A 22,491-nucleotide genomic window follows, 5' to 3' on the forward strand; every position below is an offset into this window, starting at 1 on the left:
CCAGGCATCCTGAGAAAAATATATTTTAATCAAAAAGCTGAAAGTGGTGAAATGATAAGGGACTTTCTTCTTCTTCTTCTTCTTTTAGGCTTCTCTGTACTTTTCAAATCTATATTGTGCTTTTCACCAAGGAGATGTCCCAGATCTGGGCAGTGGTTTCTCAGGGGCTCTCACTCGTGGAGCTGTGCTTTTGCTGCACTTTTCTGGGAGCCCTGGAGGCTCGGTCTTGAACCCACAAGCCACAGGAATCTCTGTGGAACCTAGAAGATCACTTACACATAATGCAAAAGTAGAGTCAAGAAAAAATAAATTCCAGAATGAGTGTTTTTGCTGAAGAACTAAAAATAAACATTATTTTTAAAAAGCAAAGCAAAAAACATCCCTTTAAAATGCAATAACCCGGGGCGCCTAGGTGGCTTATTGGGTTAAAGCCTCTCTGCCTTCGGCTCAGGTCATGATCTCAGGGTCCTGGGATGGAGCCCCGCATCCATTTCTGCTCAGCAGGAAGCCTGCTTCCCTCTCTCTTTCTGCCTGCCTCTCTGCCTACTTGTGATCTCTGTCTCTCAAATAAATAAATAAAATCTTAAAAAAATGCAATAACCCTATAAAGAAAGGTTGGATTTCAGAGATGGGCCTTTCATGGAGGCTCAGATGACAGCTCTTCCATGCGTTCTCGTTGCTCAGCAAGGTGAGGGGCAAAGACATTATGTATGGCTGTCTTTGGCTTGAGGGAGGTGATGGTCTGCTCAATCCAGTGTCCATTATTTTTCCTATCCTCCCTGTAAATGACTCTCTGTGCAGACTATAATGTGATGTGCCCCCCAGCGGCCCCAACATGGAGCTGGTGGGACAAGACAAGGATGAGGAGGAGAAAGCTCTTTCTTTTTACACTCTAAACAATTCATAGAAGCTGATGGTTCCCACTCACCTCCTGCCTCTGCCTTGGAGCAATGATGCCAATCACTGATTGGGGGTTAGAGTTTTTCAGCAAATATTTTTCAGCAAATATTTTAAGATATCTACTTTACCCAAACACTATCAATTTGAAATGCCCAATTCCTTTTCTTTTGGCCCCCACTCCCTGCACCAAGTTTCTAGAAATTTTTTTATAACAAGGCTTTCTCTTCTTTTTTCCCAACTTCACTAGTCATTTCTAGCACAAGCATGAACATTCCCAGCAGGCAGCCTTTCTGAGTAAATAGACTATTCTCCCTCACTCCCCAAGGATGGCCTTTGGGAACCACGGGTAGTGAGGCAGCAAAGCCTGCCAACCTTTCATGACTCTGGCCATTTGGGGCTGCTCTTAGACCCTGATGCCTCTCACCCTGAGTAAAATTTCCTTACATCTATCCTGTAACTTTGTAAGGTACATTCCAAGAGGTATACAGCTGATCTATCAATGAGCTTCTGGGAGTACGAGAAAGGGAATTTAGGTACATTTTAATGAAGCCTTGTAAGCATCCCCCCCAACTCCCAACCCCACTTTTTTACTCTTATGGCTTCATAGCAGCTCACATGTGCCAGGGAACTGGTGGGTCAGAAGAAAGAGAGGTTTTGGTTGTTGGAGGACCTCTCGGCGCAGAGCTGGTCCTGGTCTAAGGGTAGAGACCAGCATTCTGAACTGTACTCAAAAGCAAAGAAGAACTATAAAGCTCAGAGCTGATTTCCTCTCTGACGCTAGAATCCCATCCCACCCCCATTTTTTCCCCCAGTCCTACCACTTTATTCTGAGCTGGGCATAAATGTACATAAGTATATATGTATGAATTTAGAGTGCTGCCTAAGATGTCAGCAGAATTCCTTGCACATAAGAGGCGATCGGTGACTATTTCTGGAGTATAAGTAGCAAATGGGTTTGAAGGGGAGAAAATGGGAGCAGTCTTGGGAAAGAAGCACATGACATAGAAGCTGATGGAAAAACCTCGTGGGCAGATGGTTGAGGGAGTACTCAGGACAGGATGGCAGAATAAAGAGCCAGGATTCAGTGGAAAGAGTAAAGGCAGAGCCAATTCTGCTGATATCACCAACATGTAGACTTAGCAAATCATATCACTTTTCCAGGACTCAGTTTTCTATTTTGCAAATTGAGGAAATGACATGCATTGGATTTAATGCTTTCTCTGCAAGTTACCTTCCAGCTTTACATTTTAGTGAGATGAATTTCAGCAAAGCTTCTCATTCACCACACCACACTAATAGAGAAAAGTTGGAGGTCCTGCCAAGGGAATAGTGACCACGTTTGATGAATGGTCAGTATGAACAGACAGCACTGAGGTTTTGGTCTGTGAGGAGCAGTATAGAGGGGTGGGTAAGGGTGGGCTTGGGTTCCATTTCTGCTCTGCCGTGGACTAGCTGTGTCATCCATGGCTGTGGTAGCTCCCCTTGGAGGCTTTCTCAACTTAAAACATAAACATTAAATCCAGATAATACCAAGACTTGTTTTATTGGTACCTATGGAAATGGTGAGGATCATCTGACATAATGAAAATGCAGATCGTGAGTCAATGCCTGGCACATGGCCGAGAACTGTTGGCTGCTGTTATGAAGTATATGAGGATGGGATCACAGGAGACAGAAGGGCAGGAGTGCTTGGGAGACTTTGGGAGACGCCGTGGCTTAGGAAAATCCCCACTGGATGTAGGCTCCAGACAATGAGGTAGTTAATATAAATAACTGTCCGATAGGGATCCCGAAGGCCAATGGCCTGTATTCCATAATACCGATCCTAACTTAATTTAAAATGTTCATATTTTGCTCATCCTGGATATTTTGCCTTAGTTTCTATTTTCAAAACTAGAGGGGTGCCTGGGTGGCTCAGTCAGTTAAGTGTCCACCTTCAGCTCAGGTCATGATCTTAGGGTCCTGGGATTGAGTCCCACGTTGGCCTCGCTGCTCAGTGGGAAGTCTGCTTCTCCCTCTCCCTCTGCCTCTCCCCCTGTTAGCATGCCTTTGCATGTGTTCTATCTCTCTCTCTCAAATAAAAAAATAAATAAAATTAAAAAAAATTTTTAAAGATATTATTACAGTAAAACATCTATCTTGGTGACTGAGTTTTGGGCTGCCCCCTTTACATTCTGCAGTCAAGGTGAGTGTTTGTCTCACCTTAGTCCCAGCACTACTCAAAGCGAGGTTGAAGCTTGTTTAGTCCTAAAGGGTAGTAACTTGGTACAGAAGGTTGAAGGGGTGCAGGATATGCCACTCCAAAATATGCCACTTTAACATCAAAATTATTTTGAGCTGAAGACATTTGAATTCATGAAATCCCTTATCTTCCTAAAAGCAGAGCCCCCCACAAAGAACTCAATTGTCATAAATCCTTTCCCTGGAAGCAACTCTACTCTTCTCTTCTGGGAGCCTGGAAATCGGCACCACACCCAAGACAGACGTCTTCCAAGTGATCATATCTCCCATCTATTCTCCTAAGGGCCCATTTATCTTTCCAAAAAGTCATTTGTTTTTTCCATAAGTGCCCTTTCTCCCCCACCTTTCTTCTACTAGGTTAGATACATAGGCCCCACATTCTAACCACGCCTTTCAGCACTCACCACTCATCACTGAGGGCTCCCATGTGTAAGTGTGATATACGTGTTAATAAGCTTCTGTTTGTTTTTCTCTTGTTAACCTGTCTTTTTGTCAGTTCAGTTTATAGGGCCCCCAGAGAACCCAAGATGGGTAGAAGGAAAAAATTCCTTTTTCTTTCTGAGTCCTGAGAAGACTCAAATACATCTAAATGATCACAACAGCAAGAAGAGAAGGAAATGTACCTGTTTTGTTTTATTTTGTTTTACTGATTATGGGAGTGAGAAAATAAAAACTGATGTGTCTCTCCTATTTGTCACCCATCTTCCATAAGGACAGCGTCTAGGCCCCTTAGGGCAGAGGAAGAAAAAAAATAACAAGAACACCATTAACCTAAGTCTTTCTTTGGAATGTCAGGGGTGAGAAGGCTCCAGAGGAGTTTTCTAACTTGGAGAGGAAAAATGGACTGCTGTATAGGCCTTGAGTGGGAGGGCGAAGGCAGAAGTTCAGCTAGCTTCACAGCTAGTTGGTCAAGGATGGTTCTCCAAAGAAGGAGGAATTGTTCTTGTGGATTAGCAGCTATTGGGCAATTTGGATTTTATCAGGACAGACAGAGAAGGGCTATTATGATGGGCAAAAGTGGGTGTGGAGGAATAGCTCCAAAGGGCAAGGACAGGTGAAGGCCCTTGTGGGCGAGCTCAGGTCTTCAGGCTCCTTCGCAGGTCTGTCCTGGGCATCCACAGGTAGGAGGTCTAGCGGGCCTGCGCAGGTACTTCCAACATTTTCACTGGGTCTTTCATTATTTATAGCTGGTGGGCTCAGTGGGGGAGGGAATGGATAACTTGAAGTATCTTGGAAAATTCCAGTTTCCTTTGGCTATAGCAGGCTCTTTCTTACCTGTTCTTGGGAGATACAAGAGCACCATTCCCAGGTAATATGACAGACAATATGGTCAACAGCCCATTCACTATCACTTACTCTCAAGCCCCCTATTAGCGCATGAGGCTGCTCACAAGAGTGCTGCTCCAAGGAGACTAGGGGGTAAATTCAGACATCTTAGTGACTAACCCAGTATGAGCAACGTTTTGTTTGCTATCTCTGATGTTTCATATGGCACAGAAAGAGAGTCCTTATAAAGAGGTATTACACATATTACCTAGTTTTTGTTTTTACTCCTATAAAAGGTAAGGCAACAATTTTTAACCCTTCCTTTTATGGATGAAAAGCTACCCCATAAAATGGTTAAGTGGCTTGCCCAATATTAGTCAGCTGGTTAATGAGAAGACAGGAGACCAAGTTTCCAAATTCTCATTCTTCATTTATTTCTAGGAGACCACACGGTGGAAGAATTTTCAGCTAGGGACATCTTTCTCTGATCCTTTAAAAGCTCTTTTTCTTTCAAACTTCATTATGGTCTTTTTGGTGAGAAGGTTGGATGTTCTCTCCAAAGCTGGCTAGGAAAAGACCAGTAACCTGAGCTCACCAACCTTCCTCAGGTTCTAAAGCCCACCAAAGCTTTCTTTTGCCCCTTCTCTCTTATTTTTGCTTCAGGAAAGTATAAACATCTGTTATCCCACCACTGGCTACCATAAATTTCTGGTTGGCCTCTGTGGTCTAATCCTGGTTCTTTCTCTATGAGAGGGGAAATGCAGTGCAAAAAAAAAATCCCCAATGTGTCCCAGATAGCTTGTAAATTTATTCAAGAAAAAGATGAAATATTGTCCTGATGCCAGGGACATCATCATCATTATCATCATCATTATCATAAGGTGCTACAATTTCAAGAAAGATACTGACTATCTGATTACAGGGAACTTCACGTAAAGGGAGGAGACAGACTTAACTAATAAACAATCTATACATTGTGTGATTGCTGAAGAATGAACCAGGTTCAAAGCACTATGGCAGTAGAGAGAAAAAGATGCCTCGGTCTCCTGGGTGATGTGATAAGAAGAAATTCCCCAAATAGAGACCCTCTCATCATAAGACTGAGGCCACCTGTGTGTGTGTGTGGGGGGGGTGCTAGAGTTGGGTACAGACATTTGCAAGGAAGTTCATTAGATGTAAATAAATCCTACTTAATATTTTAGAATTATGTTTGGGGCTAAAGGATCACTCCCAGTTCTGTGGCCAGGATTAACCAGAGAATTAAGTAATCGAGTAAGCAATTCAGTGACAATTTTACTTTGTTTTTGTTCCTGGGGCAATGCCCTGATCTGCTTTATAATCATGACATTGCCCAAATACAATTTACTGAATGCCTACTACATGTTAAATATTCTGGGCACTAGGGCAGTTTCAGTGAACAAAACAGAAGAATGAGACTTATTTTAGTGGTATATGTTGAATATTCTTCTCAAATGATACTTGTTTTCCTTGGACAGTGGTTCTCAACCTCTGCCCCTTAGAATCACAGGGGACCTTTTAAAAAATTCCAAAGCTTGGCCCAACTTAGACCAAATTCAGGTGATTCTCATGTGAAGGAGGGTTGAAAACCACAGCAGTAGAAATTCTCATGTACTTCCCTAGGGAGGCAGGTCATTCTTTCCCCACCTCCCACCAACCTTCTGCAGGTCGTTTACATAATTAGCAGATGAGGAAATCGAGATTCAAAGACTCAAAATGATATTGCCAAGGTAAATGCCACAACTAGAGTCACAGGGCCAGAACTTGAATCCCAGTCTTCTGATTTCATCTAGTGTGCTCACCACAAGGTTGACAGAATTGAGAAAACAGTGACTGTTTTTATTGCTTACAGCAAAGATCCTAGGAGCTCCCCAGGGCAGTGAAGAGATTGTCTGCAAGCTGCTGGTCACTTCTTCTCACTCACTAAAGATTTTAGCACCTAAGCTGATCTTTTTTTTTTTTTTTCCATTTTATTTATTTTTTCAGCGTAACAGTATTCATTCTTTTTGCACAACAACCAGTGCTCCATGCAAAACGTGCCCTCCCCATTACCCACCACCTGTTCCCCCAACCTCCCACCCCTGACCCTTCAAAACCCTCAGGTTGCCCCAACCTTCCACCCCTGACCCTTCAAAACCCTCAGGTTGTTTTTCAGAGTCCATAGTCTCTTATGGTTCGCCTCGCCTCCCCAATGTCCATAGCCCGCTCCCCCTCTCCCAATCCCACCTCCCCCCAGCAACCCCCAGTTTGTTTTGTGAGATTAAGAGTCATTTATGGTTTGTCTCCCTCCCAATCCCATCTTGTTTCATTTACTCTTCTCCTATCCCCCTACCCCCCCATGTTGCTTCTCCATGTCCTCATATCAGGGAGATCATATGATAGTTGTCTTTCTCCAATTGACTTATTTCACTAAGCATGATACGCTCTAGTTCCATCCACGTCGTCGCAAATGGCAAGATTTCATTTCTTTTGATGGCTGCATAGTATTCCATTGTGTATATATACCACCTCTTCTTTATCCATTCATCTGTTGATGGACATCTAGGTTCTTTCCATAGTCTGGCTATTGTAGACATTGCTGCTATAAACATTCGGGTACACGTGCCCCTTCGGATCACTATGTTTGTATCTTTAGGGTAAATACCCAGTAGTGCAATTGCTGGGTCATAGGGTAGTTCTATTTTCAACATTTTGAGGAACCTCCATGCTGTTTTCCAGAGTGGTTGCACCAGCTTGCATTCCCACCAACAGTGGAGGAGGGTTCCCCTTTCTCCACATCCTCGCCAGCATCTGTCATTTCCTGACTTGTTAATTTTAGCCATTCTGACTGGTGTGAGGTGATATCTCATTGTGGTTTTGATTTGTATTTCCCTGATGCCGAGTGACGTGGAGCACTTTTTCATGTGTCTGTTGGCCATCTGGATGTCTTCTTTGCAGAAATGTCTGTTCATGTCCTCTGCCCATTTCTTGATTGGATTGTTTGTTCTTTGGGTGTTGAGTTTGCTAAGTTCCTTATAGATTTTGGATACTAGCCCTTTATCTGATATGTCGTTTGCAAATATCTTCTCCCATTCTGTCAGTTGTCTTTTGGTTTTGTTAACTGTTTCCTTTGCTGTGCAAAAGCTTTTGATCTTGATGAAATCCCAATAGTTCATTTTTGCCCTTGCTTCCCTTGCCTTTGGCGATGTTTCTAGGAAGATGTTGCTATGGCTGAGGTTGAAGAGGTTGCTGCCTGCATTCTCCTCAAGGATTTTGATGGATTCCTTTCTCACATTGAGGTCCTTCATCCATTTGGAGTCTATTTTCGTGTGTGGTGTAAGGAAGTGGTCCAATTTCATTTTTCTGCATGTAGCTGTCCAATTTTCCCAGCACCATTTATTGAAGAGGCTGTCTTTTTTCCATTGGACATTCTTTCCTGCTTTGTTGAAGATTAGTTGACCATAGAGTTGAGGGTCGATTTCTGGGCTCTCTATTCTGTTCCACTGATCTATGTGTCTGTTTTTGTGCCAGTACCTTGCTGTCTTGATGATGACAGCTTTGTAATAGAGCTTGAAGTCCGGAATTGTGATGCCACCAACTTTGGCTTTGTTCTTCAATATTCCTTTGGCTATTCGAGGTCTTTTCTGGTTCCATATAAATTTTAGGATTATTTGTTCCATTTCTTTGAAAAAAATGGATGGTATTTTGATAGGGATTGCATTAAATGTGTAGATTGCTTTAGGTAGCATAGACATTTTCACAATATTTATTCTTCCAATCCAGGAGCATGGAACATTTTTCCATTTTTTTGTGTCTTCCTCAATTTCTTTCATGAGTACTTTATAATTTTCTGTGTATAGATTCTTAGTCTCTTTGGTTAGGTTTATTCCTAGGTATCTTATAGTTTTGGGTACAATTGTAAATGGGATTGACTCCTTAATTTCTCTTTCTTCAGTCGTGTTGTTGGTGTACAGAAATGCAACTGATTTCTGTGCATTGATTTTATATCCTGACACTTTACTGAATTCCTGGACAAGTTCTAGCAGTTTTGGAGTGGAGTCTTTACCTAAGCTGATCTTTATTCTGGGGAATGAATATCCAGAGGCCCATTCAACATAGGGCCTGGTGGACAGGCTCTCTCCTATGACCTTTTCATAACTTTCTCTTGCATCGCACTCCAGGTACCCACTCCCATTGCCTCCCCCTGCACATCATCTCTATTTCTAATTCAGACAAGAAGTTCTCCAAGAAGAAAACCTTATCCTTTCAGATGCAGGTCCTAGTTTGCCCACTTCAATAGCTCTCCAATCTCATCAGCCATGGACAGGTCACCAACGCACTCCTCACTCTCCTCTTTCAGCACCCTCCTTCTGTCATACCGCTTCATGCCCAATTTAGAACTTGTCCTTTTCATCACTGTGAGGCAAATACTTAAAACTACCATGCCTACCACTCCAAAAATTCTCTTTTGAGCATCAGCCTTCACACTTGATGTTGTCCATGTCTGGTAACCTCTTCCTACACCATTTTGTCTGAGTCCTTTAGGGCTCAGTTTAACTACTGTGAGAGATCCTCCTTGACCCCTCAGTCTAATAGAGGGACCCCCTCCTTATACCATTCCTTCCCAATCCTTGTAAGTTGCATTTCTGCATGTATCTGTGTAAAGCTTTTTTCCATGTCTGTCTCCCCACCAGGCAAGGGCATGGGCTCTCTATTTTGATTACTGTGACATCACTTTCTGTTGACACACATTTTGGCATATAACAGGTACATGAATGAATGGATGGATGGATGGATTAATAGCCCCAAATTCACATAGGGTTATTTGGTGGCAGATCCACAAGTTACACATCTGTTTATGGTTTGATCTCTGAGATGATTTTTCCACTGCAGTCAAATTTCACAGTTGAACTCTCAGGGTACCCATTTGCAAGACCCTGCTGCTCAGGACTCCATGAGAGACAGAGTTTGCCCAGTGGTGAATCCTCAAGCTCCATGATTGAAGATCCTATCTAATGCAATTGTCCATGCCTCATGGGGTTGTGAACCCCAGAGATCATAGTTCATCATGGGCAGAGTGAAGAACAGCACAGAGTAAGCCACCAGCTGGCTGGTTCTAATGTCAGCTCTAAGAGTTGGCATCTCCAGTACTTTCCTAGACCAGGCCAAAGGGATTATGCTTAATATGCAATTTCCCTAATTCCGTTTCAAATGATCTTCTTGAACATAAATTTAAAACTTTGTTTCCATAAAACATTCGTTCACGTAGAAGGACTTTCAAAATTCTGAACATGCTCAACTGTTCCCTACAAAGATCACTTTCCGGCAGGGCTTCTCCAGGTTTTATATATATGACCTCTTCAGAGAACTTTTTTTCCCATGGGAGATAATTTCAGGTCCCTCAGAAATCTCAAACTTGTGTTGCTTCTTTTAATATTTACTTAGGTCCTGACTGAGAAGACTGAAATGGGAACCAGAAGAATGGAATAAGGCATCTACTGCTTTAACTGGTTAATTGATTAAGCACAGAGAGGAAGCTGACTATGATCATAGTTTTGTAGAGAGTAAGATACATGACTTGGAAAGTTTGAGGCAATGGCCATCCAAGGTGAGCTAGGGAAGAAAGTCACCCTTTGTTCTCTGTTTGGTATCTTCCCCAGGACTGGGCATGACATATGCTTCTGTTACTCATCAGGTGTCCAAATGGAACACAGGACTGCTGTAAGTACTGTTTTCACCTAGCCTATATAACCTTGGCTTCCAACCTCAAACTGATGTTAATGTTTGAACTTACCCCCCAGACATCTGACTGAGAAGAGGTAGAGCAGAAGTTTGTGTCTGTTATATTAAAAAAATTCCACAGGTGATTCGACCAGAGTTGGCTACTTGCCCCCTTCACTAAAACCTCTGAGTAGAAGTCTTTTGGTAATTTAGATGGCTGATGTCATGTATTTACTTAATAAGAATCATCTAGGTCCTGCACTTTAAAGGGCCCAGTGTTTCACAAACATACACAAAATAAATTTATTGAGGGACACGTGGGTGCCTCTGTGGCTTGGAATCTGTCTTCTGGCGCTGGCCTAGTATCCGACCCATAACTCTAAACATTCTTAACAATGAACCTCATCCAAACCCCATGGAAGCTTTGCAGTGGAAAGTGGGCCTGCTGAGCTGCCAGTAACGTGGGGTCTTCTCTGGGGATGGATCCAATTGAACCCCCATCTGGCATGTGTTTCCTTTAACCTTCTGCCCACCTTCTCCTTTCCCCTTCCCTGAACTAGCTGGAGTATATTTTGGCCATGCTAACAAATTTTAGTGAAACGGAATGATTCATTTGAAATTCATTCTTAGAATCCCTGTTTTGGTTTGATAATGGATCCGGAGAAAACATGTAGGGGAAGCACTCGCCCTGTCTGGGATGTTAGTCTTTATTGAACCGTGAATTCCCCTGGACTCAGGCCTGGTGCCGAAATCCCTCATTCTTTACATAAATAAACAAATAAATAAAATCTTTTGGCTGGTACCTAATAAAAACTCATACAGGCAAATCAAGTTTAGCACATATCTTGGAAACTCCCAGCTTTCAAACTTCAATAAGATAGTCATGGAGTATTCAACCCAATTACGGTATACACATAAAATCCCCTTTTAGTCTAACAAATAACAAACAATGGGGTCTTTTGCTTTTCTCCAGATCCTTTGATTGAGGATTAGTGGCTAAAAATGGGATTAGTAGAGAAAAATATTACTAATCTGAAAAATTTGTGGGGGAGGGGAGGAAAACGTCATGATGTATCAAAATATCCTAACGCAAAACAAAACAAAAAACTAGGCTGAAAATGATCTTTGGCAAAAGGATTAGCCTCTTATGGCTCCCGTGGTTATTTCAAAAAGCAAGAGAGGGGGAAAGGTGGGTGTTCTATCCCTAGTCTGGCCATATAGTTTTAGTTTTATTTGATCAGTTTGGACAGAAACATCCAAAAGCAGAGACTGATCAAATTCCCAGCTTTCAAATAATGCCAAACTAGAATCTGTCCCCACTCTATTTTGGTCCCAAAGCCAAAATCATGAACTGAAAAATCCCCAACGGATAGAATTTATTTCTAGTGGCGTACATTTTATATTTAGAGTTTGGAAATTCTCTTCTAATGTGACAGAGGTACAGATTAAGATCTTTGGAGCCCTTCTATTTTTCTTCAAAAGCATTTAATGGAGAGGTTCTCAACTGCGGGTGATTTTATTCCCCTCATGAGGCATTTGGCAAGGTCTGGAAACATTTTTGGTTGTCATAGAATGGGGATGGGGAGGTGGGGGTGGGGGTGAGAAGCAGGTTCTCTCCAGTGGGGAGAGAGCAGATGCTTTCTAAAATCCTACAGTGCTGAGGAGAGTACTCACCAGGGAGACAGCGAATAACAGTAGCTATTATTTATTGAGTGTTGCCTGTGTTCCAGATGCTATACACATTAATTTTTTAAGTTAATAGACTTTATTTTTTAAAGTGGTTTTATGTTTACAGAAAACTTGAGCAGAAATTATGGAGCATTCCCATATCCTTCTTCACCTGTCCCTTTGTTTCCTATATTATTAGAATCTTGCATTACTGTGGTATGTTTGTAAACAGTTGCTGAGCCAATACATTATTATAAACTGAAGTCTACAGTTTATATGAGGGTTCATTCTTTGTGTTGTACATTTTAAGGAATTGCAAATATATAATGACATGTATCCACCATTGTATCATACAGAGTAATAGCACAGCCCTAAAAATCCTCGGTGCTCCCCCTAGTCATCCTTACCTTCCTCCTCCCAAACCTCTGACAATTATTGATCTTTTTACTCTCTCCATGGTTTTGTCTTTTCTAGAATGTCATATACTTGGAATCATACGCTATGTAGGCTTTTCAGATTGGATTCTTACACTTAGCAACATGCATTTAAGTTTCCTTCATGTCTTTTCATTGCTTGATAATATTTATTTTTAGAGCTAAGTAATATTCCATTGTCCAGATGTGTCACAGTTTGTTTATCCATTCCCTTATTAAAGGGCATCTTGGTTGCTTCCATGTTTTAGCAATTATAAATAAAGTTGCTACAAACACCCATTGCACAGGTTTTTGTGTGGATATAACTTTTCGACTCATTTGGATAAATACCAAAGAGCATGATTACTAGGTTGTACAGTAATAGAATGTTTTGTTTTACAAGAAATTGCCAAACTAACTTCCAGAGTAGCTATATCATTTTGCATTCCTACCAGCAATGAATGAGAGTGCTTACTGCTCCATATCCTTAGCAGCATTTGGTATTATTAGTCTTGGGGGGGGGGTTTAGCCATTCTAGTAGAAGATAGTAGTATCTTGTTGTTTAATTTGCAATTCCCTGATGACATGTAATGTTGGACATTTTTTCTTATGCTTATATGCTATCTGTACTTCTTCTTTGGTGAGGTGTCCAGATGTTTTGGATTGGATTGTTTGTTTTCTTATTGTTGAATTTTAGTTGTACTTTGTATATTTTGGATATAAATTTTTTTTTAAAGATGAGGGTTTTGTTTTTTTTTTTAATTTATTTGACAGAGATCACAAGTAGGCAGAGAGGCAGGCAGGGAGAGAGAAAGGGAAGCAGGCTCCCTGCTGAGCAGAGAGCCCAAAGGACACCAGGCTCAATCCCAGGACCCTGGGATCATGACTTGAACCGAAGGCAGAGAGGCTTTACCCACTGAGCCACCCAGGTACCCCTTGGATATCAATTTTTTAATGGATATATGATTTGCAAGTATTTTGTCCCAGTCTATGGACAATCTATGGATTGTCTTTTTTCATTCTCTTCACAGAGTCTTTCACAGAACAAAAGTTTTAAATTTTAAAGAAGTCCAACTGACCAATGTTTTCTTTCATGAATAATGTTACTGGTACTGTGTCTTAAAAGTCATCACCAAACCCAAAGTCACCTTGATTTTGTCCAGTGTTATCAAATATAGCTTTCAATTCCTCTGTGGTCATCCTTAATACCCAACAGAACACACACTTGAGAAATGCATTTCACAATCATTTGACCTGATATACACACATACCATTTTATATTCCAACAGGCGGTACTAAGCATTTACAACATGTGGGTCATTATGTAATTCCACTAAGAACAGAAATGACTTTACCCTGAATGAAGTGGCCTTGTAGTTCAGGATTGGTCAGTTTAAGTCCACTGTAGGGTCATGACTTGCATATACAATAGAATGGTAAACACATTAGTGGGAAAACAAGACTGTCAGGTAGGGCTCAATACAGTCCAATTATCAAAAAGCCTAATTTCTAACTGGGGAGATCCCTCATTCATACTATATAACAAGTTGAAGGGGGATGCTAGGAATATAAATGCTAAAATACTTTGAGGGGTGATTATAAAGTTAGGTGGGATTAATCCTACGTCTTTCAGCAAGAGGTATATTTTTCAGTTGTACTGATAAATGAAAAGACTGCTTTTGGATATAGTTCAATTTGATTTCAAAGAGTTTGATTAAGAGAGGGTTAAAAATGATGAGGATATATTAGGCTGACAAAAAAAGGAAGCAATTGTGCTTGCTGGACAAATTCGTTAGGATGCCCTCAGGGACTGCCCGTGAACCATCTCTAAATGGGAAATGAATTAAAATGAAAAGAATGGCCACCAAAGAAGAAGAGCTTAAGGGGCAAGACTTGGCTCCAGGATTCTGTTGTTTCCCTAACATTCCCTGCCTGTTGTCGAGCCAATGGACCTGTTTTATAGCATAAAGGTGTTTCCCCAGCACAAATGAGCAGCAAAGATGCCAAAAAAAAAAAAAAAAAGTACAGCTTTAGCCATCAATCGTCACTTTCATTCATTTCTTAAATCTGCTGATTTTTCTGCTTAACTTGATGGGAGGGAAGTTTTTTGATGAAGAACAGGCTGGTGAGAGACTGTGGCAGACAGAGGGTAGAGGGACTGACTTTACAGATCAGCATCCAGTCTGGGCATATCAGCTGCAACCAGCTGAAAATCGTATGGCCAGACAGGACATTTCAGATACACTGGCTTCATTTCAACCCAATCAGCATTTTTCAGTGTCTATGTTGAGGTCCCACCCTAATCTGGAGGTTATACTGGCTGAAGGGTTGATTAGGTGAATAAACCATGCTTGCACTGTGGAATTGATGGCGGAACCTGTAGTGTTTATGACCGAGCAATGGGAGCATGGGAAACTATGAGAACACAGCGAAGGGCACAGAAATATTGTGATTTATACAAAATATGTATTTCCTCATTTTGATTCATCCACCCTTCCTGGCTCATAGCTCCCAATCCCTTGGAATTTCCTAGAGAGCTTAAAGTTATCTTTTGCTATGTTAATGAGGTGAGTTTTGGACAGCATCTAAGGATGGGGTCTGGTTGCCAGTAAAACCAACTGTGATTAGAGTTTTGAAACTCTCAGTCCTGCCCTCAGACTTCCAGGGAGAGAGAAGGACCTGAAAGTTGAGTTAAGTCACCAATAGCCAATGATTTAATCAATCATGCCTCTGTAATAAAGCCTCCATAAAAATCCAGTAGAACAGTGTTCAGAGAGCTTCCAGGTTGAGGAACACGTGGAGATTTGGACAAAGTGGCATGCCTGAAGTGGGCATGGAAGCTCTGTGCCTTTTCCCCATTCCCTACTCAATGCACCTTTTCCACTTGACTGTTCCTGAGTTATATCCTTTTATAATAAACTGATCATCTAGTAAATAAACCGTTTCTTTGAGTTCTGTGAATTGAACTGAGAGGGGGGTTATAAGACTGTCTGATCTACAGCCAGTGGGTCAGAGCTACAGGCAAACAACTTGAACTTGTGTTTGAAGTGCAAGGAGGGGGTTGTTGGAATCCCAATCTATAAACCCTCAGTCAGAAGCACAGGTGACAACTTGGATTTGGGACTGACATCTAAAGCGGAGGAGAGAGGAGTCTTAGAGGACTGAACTCTTAAATTGTGGAATCTGATGTTATCTCTGGGTAGATAGTGTCAGAATTGAGTTGAGTTCTTGGATACCCCACCTGAGTCCAAGAATTGCTTGCTATTGTGTGGGAAGCTCTCCCAGTCCATTAGAATTGGGTCTAGGAAACTAATTTAGGCACACAACCAAGCTTCCAACCCTTCCAACCCTTGAGGGAAGACCTCTTCATGGACAGTAATATTGAATGTCCATAAACGGCACTCTAATAATAAAAACAGCTGACCTTCTATTTATTTATAGGAAAATAAAATAGAAATAGAAAATTCCCTCTTACTGAAAAGAGTAAGACTATTGAGGTGGAGGGAGATTTTGAAGAAGTTAGAGAACTTACGGTGTTAACCAAAATTCAGTTGAGTAAATCTGAAGATCTAATTGGCTTTTTTAAAAATTTAAATTCAATTAGCCAACATATAGTACATCATTTGTTTTTGATGTAGTGTTCAATGATTCATTAGTTACATATAACATCCAGTGCTCATCATATCATGTACCTTCCTTAATGCCCATCACCCAGTTACTCCATCCCCCCACCCACCTCTCCTCTAGCAACCCTCAGTTTGTTTCCTAGAGTCAAGAATCTCTCATGATTTGTCTCCCTCTGATTTCTTCCCATTCAGTTTTCCCTCCCTTCTCCGATGATCCACTGTGCTATTCTTTATATTCCACATATGAGTAAAATCATACGACAGCTGTCTTTCTCTGATTGATTTCTTTCACTCAACATAATCCCCTCCAGTTCCATCCAAGTCAATGTAAATGGTAGATATTTATCCTTTCTGTGGCTGAGTAATATTCCGTTGTATATACGAACCACATCTTTTTCATCCGTTGATCTGTTGAAGGATATCTCAGCTCCTTCCACAGTTTGCCTATCATGGACATTGCTGCTATGAACATTGGGACACACATACCCCCTCTTTTCACTACATCTGTATCTTTAGGGTAAATACCTAGTAGTGTAATTACTGAGTCATAGAGTATCTTTATTTTTAACTCCTTGAGGAAACTCCATATTGTTTTTCAGTTTGCATTCCCACCAACAGTAAGAGGATTCCTCTTTTTCCATATCCTCTCCAACATTTACTGTTCCCTGTCTTATTAATTTTAGCCATTTCGGACTGGTGTGAGGTGGTATCTCATTGTGGTTGTGATTTTTATTTCCTTGATGGCAAGTGATGTGGAGCATTTTTTCATGTGTCTGCTGGCCATTTTTATGTCTTCTTTGGAGAAATGTCTGTTCATGTCTTTTGCCATTTCTAATTGGCTTTATTCAATGATTCATGAGTCAGAAAACATCCCATCTAGCAGACAGAACCTAGCTCTGAGGTGCTGTACAAAATGGAAGACTTTTATAGGCAGAAAGGGGGGGGTGGGGGGGGAGACAAAAGTTATTATTAAGAGAAAAGAGAACTGTTTCAGGCAAGGTCACTTTCCTTTGGGAGAAGGGCAGGGGGTCTATCATGCAGATGACCTCCACTGGTGCTGATCAGGAAATTCCAGATTGACTGGTGAAAGGTCACATTTCTGCAGTTAATCATGGAAGCAAGATATTTTATTGTGAACCTGTGGTTGGTTGGTTGGTTTTAACAATTCTCCCCTTTTGATCAGACTGTCAGCCCAATTGTGAGATGTGGTCAAAACTTCAGTCATTTGCACTAGTCTAAGCTACCACTCTGTAGTTGTCACAGCTTTTACTGATCCGTTGTGATAATTACAGGTCATGATATGTATTGCTGAATCTCTATGACATTCATAGGTCATGATTTCCAGTTCACAGTTTTGCAGTCTATCATTTTCTGCATTCCTATTCTGGTGTTCCAGTCTTAGGAAGATCATTTGCTCAATAACTAGTGGCTGCAAACATTCATTTAATGCCTTTGAGACAATATAATGCCCCAGGCAGATTACTGTGATTACAACAAGCAGGGTAATGCATGAAGTTTGGAGTGGATTTCAAAGCTATGGTCCCCAAGGCCCAAACAAACCAAAATCAGGTAAGTCACAGAAAAGACTCCATGGAAGGAGTTGCCTTTTTAAACCAGGTGGCTTGCCCAGTGATTTTATGTAACTGACTTTCAACTTTCCCAGACATTTAAGCTAGGCTTAGCAGGTAGCACTGGCCATAACATAGACAACTCCTTGGTCAATTACCAGATAATCAGGAGTTATTCTATAATTATCAAGAACTTTGGCCAGTGAGTCTAAGGATTTTTGCTGGACAGCTAATACTTTTGTAGCAGATTCTGCAATATTTCTGTGAGTTAAGGAGAGATTTTTGGTCTCCTTTGCACTTACTCCTGTCCAGGGAACCAGAGACCTGCAAAAGGAAGCGGATTATGAATCATGAAAATGATGTAAATTCAGGGCAGTCGACTAATGGGGTGTCTTTTTTGTGATATGTCAGGGGCACAGTTAGGTAGGCTAAGGGGCATTGCCCAGCTACATGCCAAGTATTGAAGAGAATGATGGCCACCACAGACCAAAAAAAAAAAAAAAAAGCCTGTTAAGACATCAACTATTCTTGTTAATGTGGTACTGTTAATAAATTAATCCACAAGGATTGTTGCATTCATTTGCCTACTCAAGCCAAGGGTCGGTTAGGTTTTCTCCTGGCCTGAAATTAAAAAAAAAAAAAAAAAAAAGTGTTCTAAATTTCAAAAGTTACCCCCACAGCCATGACCAGGGAGATACTGAAGATGACATTATTTTTCCAGGCCAATGCCAGAGTAAAGGAAATAAAAGGAAGAAGAAACGGTTTCATGATTGAAGTGTGAAGTTCCAATCTGGTGTCTTCGGAGTTGTGTACCTTGATCCCAGCTACTTTTCTCACAATAAGCTAATTTGAACTGGAGGTCTCCAGCATTCACACGGGATCTGTGTCATATGGAGCCTTCTTTAGCTGTGAGATGTACATTCTACGTTCAAGGCCGTAAAGCAGTGAGAAGAACCTGGGTTTGCCCCTTCAGAGAAGATTCAGGAGCAATCTTTAATTCTTAGTGATTCCAAATCAGAAGGGTGGGACTGGAAACATTAGTTTACTGATTTACTAACAGACATTTGAGGGAACTAGAAGGATTCAGAATCTACTCCAGTTTACAGGTTTATAACAGAACCTCAAAGACAATTAACAGGATTAGGATCTCATACAGACAAAGGTGCAAACATAATTTTTATTCCATGATTATCCCCATCACCACCCCAAAGGATAATTACAGTAGAACCAATTTGCTTACATTGGACTTGGCCTGGTCATTTACATAAATGCAGGAAAATACTGGTGGACCATATAAGCTCTTTTTAAAATTTCTTTTCAAGACCCTTGTAAGCAAGATAAAAGGCCAGTTTTTCAAGGGATTATACTGCTTCCATAAAGTCAACTTTAGCTCCTTAAAATTCCTGGTTATATCAGAGTCTATGTGCATCTCTCTCAAAATATGACATTACAGTCAAAGTCTTAGTGATATAATCAATATTTTCAGTGGTCTCTTGTTATAAGAACAGAGTCTCATTGAACTTATGTATGTAACTATATTTCCATGAAAAGAATATTGAAGAGATTCCAAATTCTGGAGGGATCAGGTAGGGAGGAAAAGTAAATGTTTTACCTTTGTTCACAAATGTTTTACCAAATTGTGGGTAGCATAAGAGAAAAGAGAAAAAGGTTTCCTAAAATCTGGAAAACCAAAATATTAAAGAAACAGCAATGTTTTAAATGAGAAGTTGTAAAAATTATAACCAACTTCCTCAATTCATTCAGTCCCATGTAACTGATATTTGTTCCACCTGAATCTTAGTTTTCCTGTTAGTTCTGGAAATTCTTACCTAGTTCAGTTTTGTGATCTTGAAGTTATCAGAAACCTGTACTTGTCAAAAGTTCTCTCCTTGAATCTCCTGGAAAATTAAGGATTTTTGGAATGCCTGGGTGGCTGAGTCAGTTAAGTGTCTGCCTTTGGCTCAGGTCATGATCCTAGGGTCCTGGGACTGAGTTTTGCATCAGGCTCCCTGCTTGGCAGGGAGTCTGCCTCTCTCTCTCTCTGCTCTCTCTTTCTCTCTCTCTGCTCCCCTTGCTTGTGTTCTTGCTCTATCTCTATCAAAGGAGTAAATAGGGGCGCCTGGGTGGCTCAGTGGATTAAGCCGCTGCCTTCGGCTCAGGTCATGATCTCAGGGTCCTGGGATTAAGCCCCGCATCAGGCTCTCTGCTCCGTGGGGAGCCTGCTTCCTCCTCTCTCTCTGCCTGCCTCTCTGCCTACTTGTGATCTCTCTCTGTCAAATAAATAAATAAAATCTTTAAAAAAAAAAAAAGGAGTAAATAAAATATTTTTTAAAAAGTAAATTAAGTACCTTTGCAGGAACACCTTTGCAAAGGGTCAGAGTAAAGCAATAATTGTAAATTACAAAAGACTTAAAAAAAGTCCACTGTTAGAGATCTGATGAGAGTTCATCATAATGGAATTGACCCCCCCCAAAAAAGAGAGAGATTATTTCTATAACATACATTTTAAGAAAATAACTAGAATTATGACCAATAACATTTTACTAGGACATATCACACTTCAGGAATTTCCTACAATTTCTACAACACTTATAACATATTCTTATACAAATACAAAAGAAGGCTTAATATTGTTATTTGACAATGCTTCCCACATGATTTAACATATCAAATATACCTATCAGTTTAACACCTCCCTTTTTATAAGAAGAGAAAACGAAGTTTTTAAGATGTTTCAGGGAAACATTCCGAAGTTATTTCAAGGCCAGAAAGATGTCAATTTCAATTTTGAATGTTTGTCAAAAATAACAGAAGTTTTAAAAACTTGAGTCGTAGGTCACTGTAAAATAATTCTTAGTTATCCGTTTACCCATCGTGACAACTGAAGACTTCACAGGCAAAAACAGGTTACATAGCTCTGAGGAAAACATAGGTCCTTTACTGTAGAGGTAACTAGGTTTGCTTAAGTTATCAAAGACCTGATAAGGACAACATGGAACAAAGGCAATGATTTTGACAAAACACAAGATCTTTGCTTTTTCTAATTATGAAGGTAAATAAAGAAAAACCTTCTGGAGTCTCTTATTAGCAAGAACAGACCAGCAGTCCAAGAAAATTTTGTCCTTTTAACTGAGAGAATACCAAATTCTAATTTTGGGCCAGTTTAACTTGTGTAATATTAATATTTATTTACTTAATTATTTCTAGTAGGTTTAATTATATATTAGAAGTTTTTATCCTTAGAAACCTTTAATTTCTACTGAAGACAAAGAACTAAACAGTTGTGAACTGTTCTAACATTTTTTTATAATTTCTCATATGGGTAAATTTCTCAGTGTGGCACAAAACATATTTACTACTAGACCTAAATATCTGTAGTTCCCTCTGTAAAAGGAAGCAAAAAAAAAAAAAGGTAAGAAATTTATCCATTTTATCCGTACTTATCCATACTTATTTATAAGTATATACTTATATAGCATACTATACTTATTTTATCCATACTTATCCAAGCATATGCTCAGTAATTAATGTTTCAATATTTTACCATATTTAGAAACGATCTGAAGGGGCGCCTGGGTGGCTCAGTGGATTAAAGGCTCTGCTTTTGGCTCAGGTCATGGTCTCAGGGTCCTGGGATCGAGCCCTGCATCGGGTTCTCTGCTCAGCGGAGAGCCTGCTTCCCCCTCTCTCTCTGCCTGCCTCTCTGCCTACTTGTGATAACGACTTTAGGATTTAGGGAAACTATTTAAAAGGTTCACCAAGAAACTTTTTATCCTTTCATCTATTTGATTTACTTGTTCTTAGCAATTATGTTTAGACAGCCCACAAGACTTCTTGACACTTAGACCAAGTCAGTCATCATCCCACGCTATTTTTCTTGCTGACAAGTTTTGTAAGAGATAACATGAACTCATTTGACCTTTTGTAAGCCTAGGTAGAATAAAAGTATATCACTGATAACTAAAGACAAGCCTGTTTTAATTAAGCCAAGAAACTTAAAATAGCTTTGATACCAAATATTTTTCCAGGTCACATGAACCTGAAATTCATTTGGGCTAGTTTCTATTATATTTCTGAGAAGTCCATTTATATAGGAACTTAATCTTCCTTAAGCCCATTAAATAGAGGTCTTTTAATTTTGGCAATATCATCTGGATATAGAAATACCCACATATATAAAACACACACGTATATGCGTATATATACATACACACATATAAACATAGAGTTATAAACCGAGGTCCTAAAACTTTCACTTTAACATTACTGCTGTGAATTAGGTACAATAATACAAACTCTCCAATTTTAAGAGAAATTAGATCTAAATTGTTTTCCTGGTAGATGAAATGAATTAAGATTAGCTGCTCCCCTGACTAAAGCTTTTGGTATTAATATTTGTGGAGAAGACACTTCAGATACGTATTTGTCCTTGACAAGTTAAGTTCTAAATGACTTCCTCCTTTTGTTTTTTCTTTTGATAAGAATTACCTCTCTGAAGTTTGTACTTCAAGTTTGTATGATCTAGATAAGAATTGTGCAGAAGACCCTGGATAGAACATTTACATCTCAAGGGCACAGGGTGGAAATGCAAATGCCTACACCCCTTTTGAGATAAACCTGGGAGGTTTCCAGATTGGTAAAAAGGATAGATGGACTTTGAATTGTTTTAGGATCTGCTTCTCTGATCCTGTAAAGACTAGATTTGTAAAACGAGGACAGCTGTTTTTAATTCCTCAAAGGATTGGGTTGTGGCCCAAATGATATCAAGAACTGATACATCCAGACATCTAGGTTAGAGTGTCCCCCCCCCCCACCCCCCCGCCCCGCCCCGGATATATTTAGCTCTGGGGAAAAGGTCTAAAAAATAAACTCCCCTACCAAGCTCTAAATATCAACTTCCAATTAGGCCAAATTTCTGATCCTAGAGGTATTAAATCTTTTCAAATATCTTGTCAGCTTTCAGCTGGGACAAGTAGTCAATATTTCTGGCAATATTCAACAATCCTCTTAATTTTAATTTTAGTTGCCCCTTAACTGTTTAAGGGAATAACATTGCGTTTTATCAGACAACCCCTCAGAATCCCCTCCTCT

General features: G+C 40.3%; 1 long non-coding RNA gene across 1 annotated transcript in view; it reads left to right on the forward strand.

Moving 5' to 3' along the window:
* The window catches only part of LOC123941893, a 70,790-nt gene that overhangs the window by 22,794 nt on the left and 25,505 nt on the right, over positions 1 to 22,491 (forward strand). The window contains exon 2 of the long non-coding RNA XR_006818365.1: positions 10,065 to 10,125. This is a non-coding gene — a long non-coding RNA (uncharacterized LOC123941893). The remainder of the gene's footprint in view (positions 1 to 10,064; positions 10,126 to 22,491) is intronic.

The sequence above is a fragment of the Meles meles genome, chromosome 5 (genome assembly GCF_922984935.1).
Source record: "Meles meles chromosome 5, mMelMel3.1 paternal haplotype, whole genome shotgun sequence".
NCBI classification, from domain to species: domain Eukaryota; kingdom Metazoa; phylum Chordata; class Mammalia; order Carnivora; family Mustelidae; genus Meles; species Meles meles.